At 34.8% G+C, this 15,254-nt stretch overlaps 1 protein-coding gene across 1 annotated transcript in view; it reads right to left on the bottom strand.

The window, feature by feature from the left end:
* Positions 1–15,254, bottom strand: part of LOC127869415 (uncharacterized) — a 470,973-nt gene that overhangs the window by 381,419 nt on the left and 74,300 nt on the right. The gene's annotated exons all lie outside the window — the stretch shown is intronic.

The raw sequence follows: 15,254 nt of genomic DNA, 5'->3' as shown, positions 1-15,254 counted from the left end.
TGTATGGAGTGTGTGACGCCCAGTGCTTGACAGACCATCTTCTAAAATATTAAACAAACAAAACCAATAAAATACACATTTTAATACATTGATATTTTATGTAATCAAATACAATAATTACCAACCGATTTTTAATTAATTAAGTGGTTTGAGGTCTAATCTTTATATAGTGATGTGTAACCTTTTATATGACAATAAATGAGAATTGAGAATGTGAGTGCAGACGAAGTTAAAACCAGTTTAAATTAGCTAAAATGCTGAAAAGTTAAATCGAAATAACGTTAAATTTGGTAAATAAATCTGTTCCTCGTGGATAACAACCGCAACTTACCCAACTAGTCTTTTGCTCATGATCACGGGTAATACTGCTTTCTGAGAGCGAATGGTAAATGCGTCACGAATTCTGACAAGTAAACAGTAGGGTGTCGTTATTCACCGGACGCTGCGTGCGCAGTGGTTAGCTCCCCATTTAACATTTGAGAGCTCGAAATCAACGCCGATGTTCATGAATTCAGGGAATCAATTTTTTAAACAGTTTTATTTATTGATTTGTGAGGATAATAATAACATTAAGATATTGCATTTATCGGATCAAATAAATTCGCAACTAAACCAACGGAGGCAGAACATGGACAAGATTAGTATTCAAGGGAGATAATTGCATCGCGAAAATATATGTCGCGTGACGAAAATTTTGGGAAGCATCCCTTGTCTATTTTATGTCTAAATTTCCATATGTATGAACGGTCAACGCCCGCTACGCGGGCTTTTGCCCGTATAATTATTCTGATTCCAGTCAAATCTCTGAATGGAAAAACGAAACTCTTACTCCTGTTGTTCTTAAAATATTTTTACATTTTATTAAAAATATTCGGTATATAAAACATTTTATAAAGCTATTAAAGTATCCGGTCAAAGCTATATATATGGACAGAATCGTAAGAAAACATGTTTTTATTGAGAATATCACTGAAAAGCCTGTTGAAATCGGTTGAGAACAAACAATATAGCGATTTTTATTTTGGGGTCGAGTACGGTAAAGTACGAAAACGACCTAATTAATATTCATGATTCGACACGTGAATTCAAACCTAAACAAACAAAATTTCGGATACGGGCGAATTTAGCAAATACATATCTGTTACAGACGGAAACTGAGTTGCAACGCTACGTTTTTGCTATATCTATGTACTTATCTTTCATATGCTAATGATGTTTAGCGAAAGCTAAATATAGATATAATTTGCATAACTCGCGACGCTGCAATTATTTTCGCCTATTATATGTATTTATGATCATTTATATATTGTTTTATCGATTGAACACCGATTTTGACCAGGTGTTCGATGTCAACTTCGATAAAAAATATATTTCAATGAATGTATGTAAATTTATTTCTCGCTATACGATATACATGCAAACCAACGATTCCTCAAACTGGGGCTTTAATCCATAAACAAACTTAAATAATTACGTGTTACGTAAATTAAAAATCATAGCATCACCCTGGAATAAACATGAACTACTTTCCAATAAACACCGGAAATCATGAGCATGAGTGTCGTAGTAGTCATGGATAACCATCAACTATATAACAACTTCTAAAAATTTAAAACGACATTAACTTTTCAGCAAGCTTGAGTGTTTTTCGTTGAAGTCACGATAAGTACTATTCGGAGGGTCAATACTATAAGAATGAGGGATACTACAATTTAAACTATAGGTGTATTGAGCATCCGTTATTAGTTTCAATATCAATTGTACGTGTTTGAACAATAGAAACTCTTTGAACCAAATTCTTTTCCGTAGCTGAAAAAATAGTTATGGTATGGTAAGTTATTTAAAATTCTTTAAAAGCTTAATTTCGTCCAAAAAGTTGCTGTATCGCGCTGACGGCGTTCTTATTACGTACTTACCATGATTTCGGTGATACAAACGTTTTACATAAGCACATTAAACTAAACTTAGCACAGTAAAACACAATCATTTGCTGATTTTATGTTGAAGCGCAGACACATCAAGAGAGGCAAAGCAAGGAAAGACAACACATACATTCGCCAACGTATTATTTCCCATGACTTGCGCCATTTGACCCGTTCTCCCAACACATTGAGTCTGGGCTGGAACCTATTCGCCGCCTAGACCACTCGACCATCCATGCTCATGATTAGAGTGGAAGTATTTTTACCTATATAAGCGATCCTCGTAGAATCCCAAAATAAAACGAAAACAACAGAACTTTCCAAATTATTCAATCGTTTTGCGTCGCTTTATAATTTTCAGGTTTTCAAATCATCAAAAGATGCATATAATAGATATTTAAGAGCATGGTAAATGGTCAGTATTACTATTTCCCCAAAAATATCATAACTAAAACGAAAATTTGCGATTCTGAAACAACTGTTTTTAAATTTTTGTCAATTTACCAAAACGTGAAATCTGTATGACGGCCCCTTTAACATCTCACAATTTTACAAAACCCAACATCTTTGTTATCGAGTTCTCTGAGTGCCCCCAATAATTTCGGAGCCCGTTGGAATCCAGGTTGAAACTGAGTTCTTGGATTCTGCGAGAACGCAATTCGTGTATTGCAATTATGCCGCGTGCATTCGATGTTTGTATCGGTCCCGGATTCGTTTCGTATCCCATTTATATGAGTTACGCTGTTGCAAAACTAAACAAGGTATTATGCTGATTATATCGCGCGAGTCTGGTGTTCATATCTAAATTCGATTAAGTATTACAACGAGTTCCATACAATACATATCAAATTTGATGTTAAATTGACGCTTATTTAATTAAAGTAAATCATGTTATTCTTTTTTCACCCGGCTTATAGTGGTATTTAACCGGCGAGGTATAAAACCCGGAACTATCCGGAAATCTTTATGGTAAAACCCGGAACCGATATAAATGGTTATAACTTCATTATTATTCGTCCGATATTAATTATAATGGTACCGTTGTAAAGAAGATCCTCTACAGATTCTAACCATATCAAAATATTTTATGGCAGGGTCGTAGTCGGCCTGTAAATCGCGGACAAAGTCGGCCTGTTTTAACGTTTTTTTTTACACACGCAAATGCCGAAAAGAAAACCCGGAACCGATATAAATGGTTATAACTTCATTATTATTCGTCCGATATTAATTATAATGGTACCGTTGTAAAGAAGATCCTCTACAGATTCTAACCATATCAAAATATTTTATGGCAGGGTCGTAGTCGGCCTGTAAATCGCGGACAAAGTTGGCCTGTTTTAACGTTTTTTTTTACACACGCAAATGCCGAAAAGAAAACCCGGAACCGATATAAATGGTTATAACTTCAGTATTATTCGTCCGATATTAATTATAATGGTACCGTTGTAAAGAAGATCCTCTACAGATTCTAACCATATCAAAATATTTTATGGCAGGGTCGTAGTCGGCCTGTAAATCGCGGACAAAGTCGGCCTGTTTTAACTTTTTTTTTTACACACGCAAATGCCGAGAAGAAAACCCGGAACCGATATAAATGGTTATAACTTCATTATTATTCGTCCGATATTAATTATAATGGTACCGTTGTAAAGAAGATCCTCTACATTTTCTAACCATATGAAAATATTTTATGGCAGGATCGTAGTCGGCCTGTAAATCGCGGACAAAGTCGGCCTGTTTTAACGGTTTTTTACACACGCAAATGCCGTAAAGAAAACCAGGAACCGATATAAATGGTTATAAATGCATTATTATTCGTCCGATATTAATTGTAATGGTACCGTTGTAAAGAAGTTCCTCTACAGTTTCTAATAATATATAAAATAGTTTATGGCAGGGTCAGAGTCGGCCTGTAAATCGCGGACAAAGTCGGCCTGTTTTAACGGGGGTTTTTTACACACGCAAATGCCGTAAAGAAAACCCTGAAAAGGAAAAAGGGAATTATAAAAACATTATTATTAATTCGATATTAATTATAATTGTATCGTTGCAAAGAAGAACCTCCACAGTTTCTAACCATGTTAAAATATTTTATGGCAGGGTCAGTGCCAACCTGTAAATCGCGGTCAAAATTGACCGAAAAATACCGTTTTGTTTTTGTACACAAAACAATGTCTTGAGGAAAACACGTAAAAGCTAAAAGGGGCTATAAAAGCATCCTTTTTCTAAGCGAGCATACATTTTTGGTACCGTTGTTATTGTTTTCTTCCACTGTTTCTAAATATGTAAAAAAAATTGTGAGAAAGCATAATATGAAATAAGGCGATGCATCAAAGCGAGCTCAATTAATCTGTAATAGAAGAAACCACGGACTCTAGATGACAATATACAATATACGCACCGTGAAGAAACTAACTCACAACTTATATACAGAAAATATTTGAATTAAATCATTAAAGGCACTTCTAGCAGAAGAACCTGGAGTTCGTAAAGACTTTTATTAAAAAGTAAGGAAATGAACTTTCAATTATTACTTTAATCAGCAATTCAACAACAAACGGGCCATATTAAAGGGTTTCATGTGACCTAATGAACTGAACTGTTAGCCCAAAAACCCCGCCCAAAACAGATTGTCATCCTATTCGTTGCCATCCTTGCAACCACAATTTACCTACGAAGGTCAGATCGGGATTCGAACCCGAAACCACCCATTAGCCATCTAAATAAGATATGATTCCGGCCTGGGTTGCTCTACCAATTAAGCTATTCTGACCTTTTGAAAAATATATGGGTAAACTGCAATTCTGTTGAATAGCATGATTAACTTGCTTAGAAAAACAACTTAATAGAACAACTTTTTGCTACTTTACACGGCATTTTTGGCATTTTTTCTATTTTTGGAAATGTTGTAAACTGTTGTTTAGTAATACATTCTAATAAATGTGCTCTCATTCTTGGTATATCATATCTGATAATTGAAAAATCTACATCATAATTGTTGTGTAACACCTCAGTAAGATTTGCAATAGCAAAAACACCACAATCTGTGTAATTAGGTTGACGTTGTACGTCGGGTATTTGTACTTGTACACTGCGCTCTCCATTTTCATAGATTTGAGCGATTTGAATTGAAATACTACTGTTTAGAGTTCTTGGAGATTTTAAACTGTCCACCACAATAACATGCCGATCTTTCTGTGATTGGTATGGTAATACCCAGTGATTACTGGCGTTGTAATGTATTTGGGCGGACGGGGGATTTTGTTTCGTTAAACGTTTATTTATATCCCAGGTACCTAAATCATGATTAAAGTACGGAGCAAGAAGTGTGTTCTGCATCCCACTGTCAAGCGCGAATTGTTCTTTTAGCATTTGCTGACATTTGTTTATTATTGGGTCGTTCAGCCACCCAGATGGATTTTTAACTAGCTCTAAATCTATTGTAGATATATTTGCAATTTCTACATTATCGGCTTCCGCGTCATCAATGGTCATTTGATTAAAACACGTCTGTCCACTGGTAAATGAATCATCGCTGCTTATATTTAAATGGTTTTCTTCTTCGAGAACGTCTTCTGCAATTGAACTTAAATTGTTGTCAAACTTTATTTGTTTACAAGAAGTGAATGAATTGTTGGTGTTCCGGCTTCTTTTTTTAGACGTTGGTGTTTTGGGGGTTGATGCTATTAAATTGGCGAGCTTTTGTTTCAGCGATGTGTCGCAAGATTTTTCAGTTGGTGTCATGAGTATTGAATCGGGTGCTGGGTTAATTTCGAAGTCGGCTTTTTTCGGTTTCTTTTGTCCCGTTTTTTTTGGCAACACGCGGTTTGCTATTTTTTCGGAGAAGCGTGAGATTTTTAAGCGTGCGTTTATCACAGATTCCATCAATACCAAAATATGAATCATTTTCTGCACACGTGAAATGCAAATTATTTCATTGCGAATGAGATGCTAATAGATTGATGTAATGACAGCGATGAATTGAAAGAATCTGTTTGTCTTACATGTACACTATACATGAAAGGAAGGTATCATTAATCTCGTTTATTTTATATATATTATTATGAAAAATTATTCCGTAAAAGGCATAGTCAAACGGAAAAACTTTTCATGGTTATTATAATATATCATTCCTTCACTAAAATGAATGATATCTCTTTGGATAGTTGTCAATTTTGTGGTTCAAAATTGAAATGTCATAATATGTAACGTCTCTTACAGAGTATATTATATATACGATTTTGTAGTGACTGTCATGTTTTATACATAGCACACACAATGCACCCATATCCGATTTTTCGTCATTTAAAGTCAAAAGTTTCAATTGGTTGCATCAAAATATCACTCACTACAAGTTGGTTTTTAACTACTTCAAAAAATGAAAATGTCCCTTTAATTGACTATAGAGGATTTGACACCATTTTGTTAATGCTGTTAGTACAGATGACATAATAGTTTCAGATTTTAATTCGCACCTTTCGCTTAACTCAACGTTCAATGGCACGCGCACTTATTATTGTAACTAATGCAAGCTAAAATTAATATGTGAATACTTTCTAAAAAACCACTATCCTGCGAAAATGGATCTTATTTGATTGTGGTTCCCTCTTAAGTTGTCCGTCGACTTTAAGAATAATGTGTCAGTAATAAAAGTATTGTACATATTCACATGCTTTGTAATAAATGAAAGATGCAAATGTGTCCAATTCATCTTTTTCAGTGCGCTTAATGTAGCTTTTTTACCTGTGACTACGTGCTTATTTTTTCGAATAAATGAAAGATTCAAATGTGTCTTATTGATATAATACTACATGCTATACTGCCAGAGTCATGCGAAAATGGATCTTATTTCTTAATATCCAACTTAATTAGCGCCGTCTTTATAAAGGCTATGTCTATTTAAAGAACAGATTACGGGGCGCCTAAATTACAGTGAAGTTTATACTAATGTGCAACAATGATGTGGGTCCACTCTCGTTGTTTATTTTAAATGTACATAACAATTTGGCAATAAATGACATCAGTTATTTTCAGTAAATCCAATTTGTTCATAACAGTAGCCAGGTGCCTGAGATAGAGCTGATAAATAGGGATAACCACAGCGGGTGGCTAATACACAGTGTAGACTTCCCCTGTTTTATTATTGGAATTGTTTTTTTTATCTGATTGGCATTTATGAAGTGTATTAATTCGGGTCTGTTGGCGATCATTTTATGTGCAAAACTGTGTTTCTTACATACTTTCAATCGTTATGCTTTTGAACACAATTTCATGAAACCATTTAATTAAATACATTGGCGCGTTGGAACATGAATTATAAATCAAGCTGAGTGGTATCAGTTTTTAAATCGCATAACTCGCTTAAATCAACGTTCAATGTCACGCACGCTTAACAAAATTATAAAAACATCACGTGATTCATTATATTTGTTTAAAAAAGTATGTACACATATTATATGTATTGGTATATTTTGTTTTTGTTTTTAATCAACAAGAAAAAATAAAACATTGTCATATATATAGCGCCTTACCTTTGCAAAATTCTACATTACATAAAGAAGTATCGTATTTGTTAAAGTGAACATGCTTGACATATTTATAATGCATTATTACAAGTATTATAGTGCAAACGGAATTTGACCTTTAACTTTATGCAATCCACATTTTTAAGCGTCGTATTGTAACAGTAGCAGACAACAGGCATCAGGTTAATAAGAATAACTGATGTATGTATTGAACGTGAATAACATCACCAAGTAACATGTTTTGAAATTACAAATAATAGTATAACATTATTCATCTATCAATGGTCATTAAAAGCTATGTTTAAAAGCAAATAATATCACAATGTTTGCCGAAATAAACAATTATTCTGTGTTTGTGTCACGCTCTATTGGTATTTAAGTCGGTCAATACAATCACCGAAAAGCACCGAAAAACACTCAATTTCTCTCTCTATATATGCAATATATCGTTTCTAGCGTGTGTTAACGGGTTTAATTAGTTATTAATGGTTATATGAATGTATTTTGCCCAAAATTGGATAAATATCGGCAATATACCGACCGAATAGCAATTCATGTGAAGACCGAAAAGCAATCAATTTCTCGCTATATAAATGAAAAATTGCGTTTCTATTGTGTGTAACGGATTAAATGAGTTATAAATGGTTATATTTTATGCATACTTATACTACCTTTTGTTTATTATGATGTATTAATGCCCAAAATTGGATAAATATCGGCAATATACCGCCCGAAAAGCACTTCATGTGACGACCGAAAAGCACTCAATTTCTCGCTATATATATATGAAAACTGGCGTTTCTATTGTGTGTAAACGGACTAAATTAGTTATAAATGGTTATATTTCATGCATATTTATACTACCTTGTGTTTATTATGATGTATTAATGCCCCAAATTGGATAAATATCGGCAATATACCGACCGAAAAGCACGTCATGTGAAGACCGAAAAGCACTCGATTTCTCGCAATATATATTAAAAATTGCGTTTCTGTTGTGTGTAAATGGACTAAATTAGATAAAAATGGTTATATTTCATGCATATTTATACTACCTTGTGTTTATTATGATGTATTAATGCCCAAAATTGGATAAATATCGGCAATATACCGACCGAAAAGCACTTCATGTGAAGACCGAAAAGCACTCCCGCGACAGCACAGAATCACAGAAAAGCACTCAATTTCTTCATATTTACATGAAAGTAAGCCATAAGTGCCGTTTATAATGGATTGAAAACATGTACGTATTAATTAAGTCATTAATGACTTCGTTAAATATTGATTTAAGTTTAAAGATTACGCACAATAGTATTTTTATTTGCAACCGAAAAGCACTATCGCGCCAGCATAGAATCACCGAAAAGCACTCAATTATTCTATATATACATGAAAGTAAACTATAAGGGCCGATTTTAATGGAGTGAAAAAATGTACATATTTATTTAGTCAATAATGACTTCGTAAAATATTGATTTAAGTTTAAACATAAAAAAGGCAGTTCTTCTTTTCATTTGCATCAAATTAAAGGTTAAAGACCGATTGTTTAAAAAAACTGCTATTTTATGAATATATATCAAGCACGTACACTTAACAAAAAAATACGATATTTCTTTATTTAATGTAGAATTTTGAAATAGTAAAGCGCTTTATACATAACAATGCTTCTTTCTGGTACTTCTTGAGTAAATAAACAACAATGTATAGCATATTATATTTGTACATAATTTATAAAAAGAACTATGCGCGTCCCATTGAACGTTGAGTTAAGCGAGAGTTGAGAATTAAATTACACATTCATTGTTTTTTTTTTTTTTTTAATTTAAATGATTGAAAAATTATGTCAGAAAACCAGCTTTTCTGCATTAAATGACCTTTAACAAAACGCCATCAGACCCGAATGAATACACGTCATTTATTCCAAGCAGGTAAATAACAAATACTATAATAAAACAGGGGAAGTCTACACTGTGTATTAGCAACCTGCTGTGGTTATCGTATCAGCTCAATACACAGGAACATGGCCATAATGGCTACTGTACTGGAAAAATTGGATTTACAGTCAAAATAACCAATTTCGTTTAAGTCTACACTGTGTATTAGCAACTTGCTGTGGTGATCTTATCAGCTCAATACACAGGAACATGGCTACTGTACGGAAAAAAATGGATTTACAGCCAAAATAACTGATTTCATTTATTGCTGAAGTGGTGTGTAATTTAAATTAACAACGAGCATTGATCCACCTCACCGTTGCACATTATATTAAATTAATTAATTTAATGAACTAATTAAAGACGGCGCTAATAAAATGTGTGAAGGTGGAAATTAAGAAATAAGATATATTTTCGCATGACACTGAATACACACGATACATGGATAAAATATAAATAAGACAAATTTGAATCTTTCATTTCTCCAACAAAATAGCACGTAGTCACATATATAAGATAGCTTAAAGACCAGAAAACAATATAAGTTAGACACATTTGCATCTTTCATATCTTAAAAAAACAAACATGTGAATCTAAAGCAAAAAAAAACCGTTAAAACAGGCTGACTTTGACCGGGATATACAGGCGGACTCTGACCCTGCCATAAATTATTTTGACATGGTTAATAACTGTGGAGTATCTTCTTTACAACGGTACCACTATAATTAATATCGAACGAATAATAATGCATTTATAACCATTTTCGCTTTGATGCTTCGCCTTATTTCATATTATGCTTTCTCACAATATTTTTTTACATATTTAGAAACAGTGGAAGAATACCGTAACAACGGTACCAAAAATGTATGGTCGGTTGGGAAAAGGATGCTTTTATAACCCCTTTTAGCTTTTCCGTGTTTTCATCAAGACATTGTTCTGTGTAAAAAAACACGGTATTTTTCGGTCAACTTTTACCGCACAGCGATTTACAGGTTGACACTGTCCCTGCCATAAAATATTTTAACATCATTAGAAACTGTGGAGGTCCTTCTTTGCAACGGTACCATTATAATTAATATCGGACGAATAATAATGCATTTATAACCATTTATATTGGTTCCGGGTTTTCTTTACGGCATTTGCGTGTGTAAAAAAACCCCGTTAAAACAGGCCGACTTTGTCCGCGATTTACAGGCCGACTCTGACCCTGCCATAAACTATTTTATATATTATTAGAAACTGTAGAGGATCTTCTTTACAACGGTACCATTATAATTAATATCGGACGAATAATAATGAAGTTATAACCATTTATATCGGTTCCGGGTTTTCTTTACGGCATTTGCGTGTGTAAAAAAAACCCGTTAAAACAGGCCGACTTTGTCCGCAATTTACAGGCCGACTACGACCCTGCCATAAAATATTTTGATATGGTTAGAATCTGTAGAGGATCTTCTTTACAACGGTACCATTATAATTAATATCGGACGAATAATAATGCATTTATAACCATTTATATCGGTTCCGGGTTTTCTTTACGGCATTTGCGTGTGTAAAAAAACCCGTTAAAACAGGCCGACTTTGTCCGCGATTTACAGGCCGACTACGACCCTGCCATAAAATATTTTGATATGGTAAGAATCTGTAGAGGATCTTCTTTACAACGGTACCATTATAATTAATATCGGACGAATAATAATGAAGTTATAACCATTTATATCGGTTCCGGGTTTTCTTCTCGGCATTTGCGTGTGTAAAAAAAACCGTTAAAACAGGCCGACTTTGTCCGCGATTTACAGGCCGACTACGACCCTGCCATAAAATATTTTGATATGGTTAGAATCTGTAGAGGATCTTCTTTACAACGGTACCATTATAATTAATATCGGACGAATAATAATGAAGTTATAACCATTTATATCGGTTCCGGGTTTTCTTCTCGGCATTTGCGTGTGTAAAAAAACCCGTTAAAACAGGCCGACTTTGTCCGCGATTTACAGGCCGACTACGACCCTGCCATAAAATATTTTGATATGGTAAGAATCTGTAGAGGATCTTCTTTACAACGGTACCATTATAATTAATATCGGACGAATAATAATGAAGTTATAACCATTTATATCGGTTCCGGGTTTTCTTCTCGGCATTTGCGTGTGTAAAAAAAACCGTTAAAACAGGCCGACTTTGTCCGCGATTTACAGGCCGACTACGACCCTGCCATAAAATATTTTGATATGGTTAGAATCTGTAGAGGATCTTCTTTACAACGGTACCATTATAATTAATATCGGACGAATAATAATGAAGTTATAACCATTTATATCGGTTCCGGGTTTTCTTCTCGGCATTTGCGTGTGTAAAAAAAAACGTTAAAACAGGCCGACTTTGTCCGCGATTTGCAGGCCGACTACGACCCTGCCATAAAATATTTTGATATGGTTAGAATCTGTAGAGGATCTTCTTTACAACGGTACCATTATAATTAATATCGGACGAATAATAATGAAGTTATAACCATTTATATCGGTTCCGGGTTTTCTTTTCGGCATTTGCGTGTGTAAAAAAAACCGTTAAAACAGGCCAACTTTGTCCGCGATTTACAGGCCGACTACGACCCTGCCATAAAATATTTTGATATGGTTAGAATCTGTAGAGGATCTTCTTTACAACGGTACCATTATAATTAATATCGGACGAATAATAATGAAGTTATAACCATTTATATCGGTTCCGGGTTTTCTTCTCGGCATTTGCGTGTGTAAAAAAAACGTTTAAACAGGCCGACTTTGTCCGCGATTTACAGGCCGACTACGACCCTGCCATAAAATATTTTGATATGGTTAGAATCTGTAGAGGATCTTCTTTACAACGGTACCATTATAATTAATATCGGACGAATAATAATGAAGTTATAACCATTTATATCGGTTCCGGGTTTTCTTCTCGGCATTTGCGTGTGTAAAAAAAAACGTTTAAACAGGCCGACTTTGTCCGCGATTTGCAGGCCGACTACGACCCTGCCATAAAATATTTTGATATGGTTAGAATCTGTAGAGGATCTTCTTTACAACGGTACCATTATAATTAATATCGGACGAATAATAATGAAGTTATAACCATTTATATCGGTTCCGGGTTTTCTTCTCGGCATTTGCGTGTGTAAAAAAAAACGTTAAAACAGGCCGACTTTGTCCGCGATTTACAGGCCGACTACGACCCTGCCATAAAATATTTTGATATGGTTAGAATCTGTAGAGGATCTTCTTTACAACGGTACCATTATAATTAATATCGGACGAATAATAATGAAGTTATAACCATTTATATCGGTTCCGGGTTTTCTTCTCGGCATTTGCGTGTGTAAAAAAAAACGTTCAAACAGGCCGACTTTGTCCGCGATTTACAGGCCGACTACGACCCTGCCATAAAATATTTTGATATGGTTAGAATCTGTAGAGGATCTTCTTTACAACGGTACCATTATAATTAATATCGGACGAATTATAATGAAGTTATAACCATTTATATCGGTTCCGGGTTTTCTTCTCGGCATTTGCGTGTGTAAAAAAAAACGTTAAAACAGGCCGACTTTGTCCGCGATTTACAGGCCGACTACGACCCTGCCATAAAATATTTTGATATGGTTAGAATCTGTAGAGGATCTTCTTTACAACGGTACCATTATAATTAATATCGGACGAATAATAATGAAGTTATAACCATTTATATCGGTTCCGGGTTTTCTTCTCGGCATTTGCGTGTGTAAAAAAAACCGTTAAAACAGGCCGACTTTGTCCGCGATTTACAGGCCGACTACGACCCTGCCATAAAATATTTTGATATGGTTAGAATCTGTAGAGGATCTTCTTTACAACGGTACCATTATAATTAATATCGGACGAATAATAATGAAGTTATAACCATTTATATCGGTTCCGGGTTTTCTTCTCGGCATTTGCGTGTGTAAAAAAAAACGTTAAAACAGGCCGACTTTGTCCGCGATTTGCAGGCCGACTACGACCCTGCCATAAAATATTTTGATATGGTTAGAATCTGTAGAGGATCTTCTTTACAACGGTACCATTATAATTAATATCGGACGAATAATAATGAAGTTATAACCATTTATATCGGTTCCGGGTTTTCTTTTCGGCATTTGCGTGTGTAAAAAAAACCGTTAAAACAGGCCAACTTTGTCCGCGATTTACAGGCCGACTACGACCCTGCCATAAAATATTTTGATATGGTTAGAATCTGTAGAGGATCTTCTTTACAACGGTACCATTATAATTAATATCGGACGAATAATAATGAAGTTATAACCATTTATATCGGTTCCGGGTTTTCTTCTCGGCATTTGCGTGTGTAAAAAAAAACGTTTAAACAGGCCGACTTTGTCCGCGATTTGCAGGCCGACTACGACCCTGCCATAAAATATTTTGATATGGTTAGAATCTGTAGAGGATCTTCTTTACAACGGTACCATTATAATTAATATCGGACGAATAATAATGAAGTTATAACCATTTATATCGGTTCCGGGTTTTCTTCTCGGCATTTGCGTGTGTAAAAAAAAACGTTAAAACAGGCCGACTTTGTCCGCGATTTACAGGCCGACTACGACCCTGCCATAAAATATTTTGATATGGTTAGAATCTGTAGAGGATCTTCTTTACAACGGTACCATTATAATTAATATCGGACGAATAATAATGAAGTTATAACCATTTATATCGGTTCCGGGTTTTCTTCTCGGCATTTGCGTGTGTAAAAAAAAACGTTCAAACAGGCCGACTTTGTCCGCGATTTACAGGCCGACTACGACCCTGCCATAAAATATTTTGATATGGTTAGAATCTGTAGAGGATCTTCTTTACAACGGTACCATTATAATTAATATCGGACGAATTATAATGAAGTTATAACCATTTATATCGGTTCCGGGTTTTCTTCTCGGCATTTGCGTGTGTAAAAAAAAACGTTAAAACAGGCCGACTTTGTCCGCGATTTACAGGCCGACTACGACCCTGCCATAAAATATTTTGATATGGTTAGAATCTGTAGAGGATCTTCTTTACAACGGTACCATTATAATTAATATCGGACGAATAATAATGAAGTTATAACCATTTATATCGGTTCCGGGTTTTCTTCTCGGCATTTGCGTGTGTAAAAAAAAACGTTAAAACAGGCCGACTTTGTCCGCGATTTACAGGCCGACTACGACCCTGCCATAAAATATTTTGATATGGTTAGAATCTGTAGAGGATCTTCTTTACAACGGTACCATTATAATTAATATCGGACGAATAATACTGAAGTTATAACCATTTATATCGGTTCCGGGTTTTCTTTTCGGCATTTGCGTGTGTAAAAAAAAACGTTAAAACAGGCCAACTTTGTCCGCGATTTACAGGCCGACTACGACCCTGCCATAAAATATTTTGATATGGTTAGAATCTGTAGAGGATCTTCTTTACAACGGTACCATTATAATTAATATCGGACGAATAATAATGAAGTTATAACCATTTATATCGGTTCCGGGTTTTCTTTTCGGCATTTGCGTGTGTAAAAAAAAACGTTAAAACAGGCCGACTTTGTCCGCGATTTACAGGCCGACTACGACCCTGCCATAAAATATTTTGATATGGTTAGAATCTGTAGAGGATCTTCTTTACAACGGTACCATTATAATTAATATCGGACGAATAATAATGAAGTTATAACCATTTATATCGGTTCCGGGTTTTCTTTTCGGCATTTGCGTGTGTAAAAAAAACGTTAAAACAGGCCGACTTTGTCCGCGATTTACTGGCCGACTACGACCCTGCCATAAAATATTTTGATATGGTTAGAATCTGTAGAGGATC

The sequence above is a fragment of the Dreissena polymorpha genome, chromosome 2, assembly GCF_020536995.1.
Source record: "Dreissena polymorpha isolate Duluth1 chromosome 2, UMN_Dpol_1.0, whole genome shotgun sequence".
Lineage (NCBI taxonomy): Eukaryota > Metazoa > Mollusca > Bivalvia > Myida > Dreissenidae > Dreissena > Dreissena polymorpha.
The sequence above is the reverse complement of the archived record's forward strand: the minus strand, read 5'-3'. Positions and strand labels throughout refer to the sequence as shown.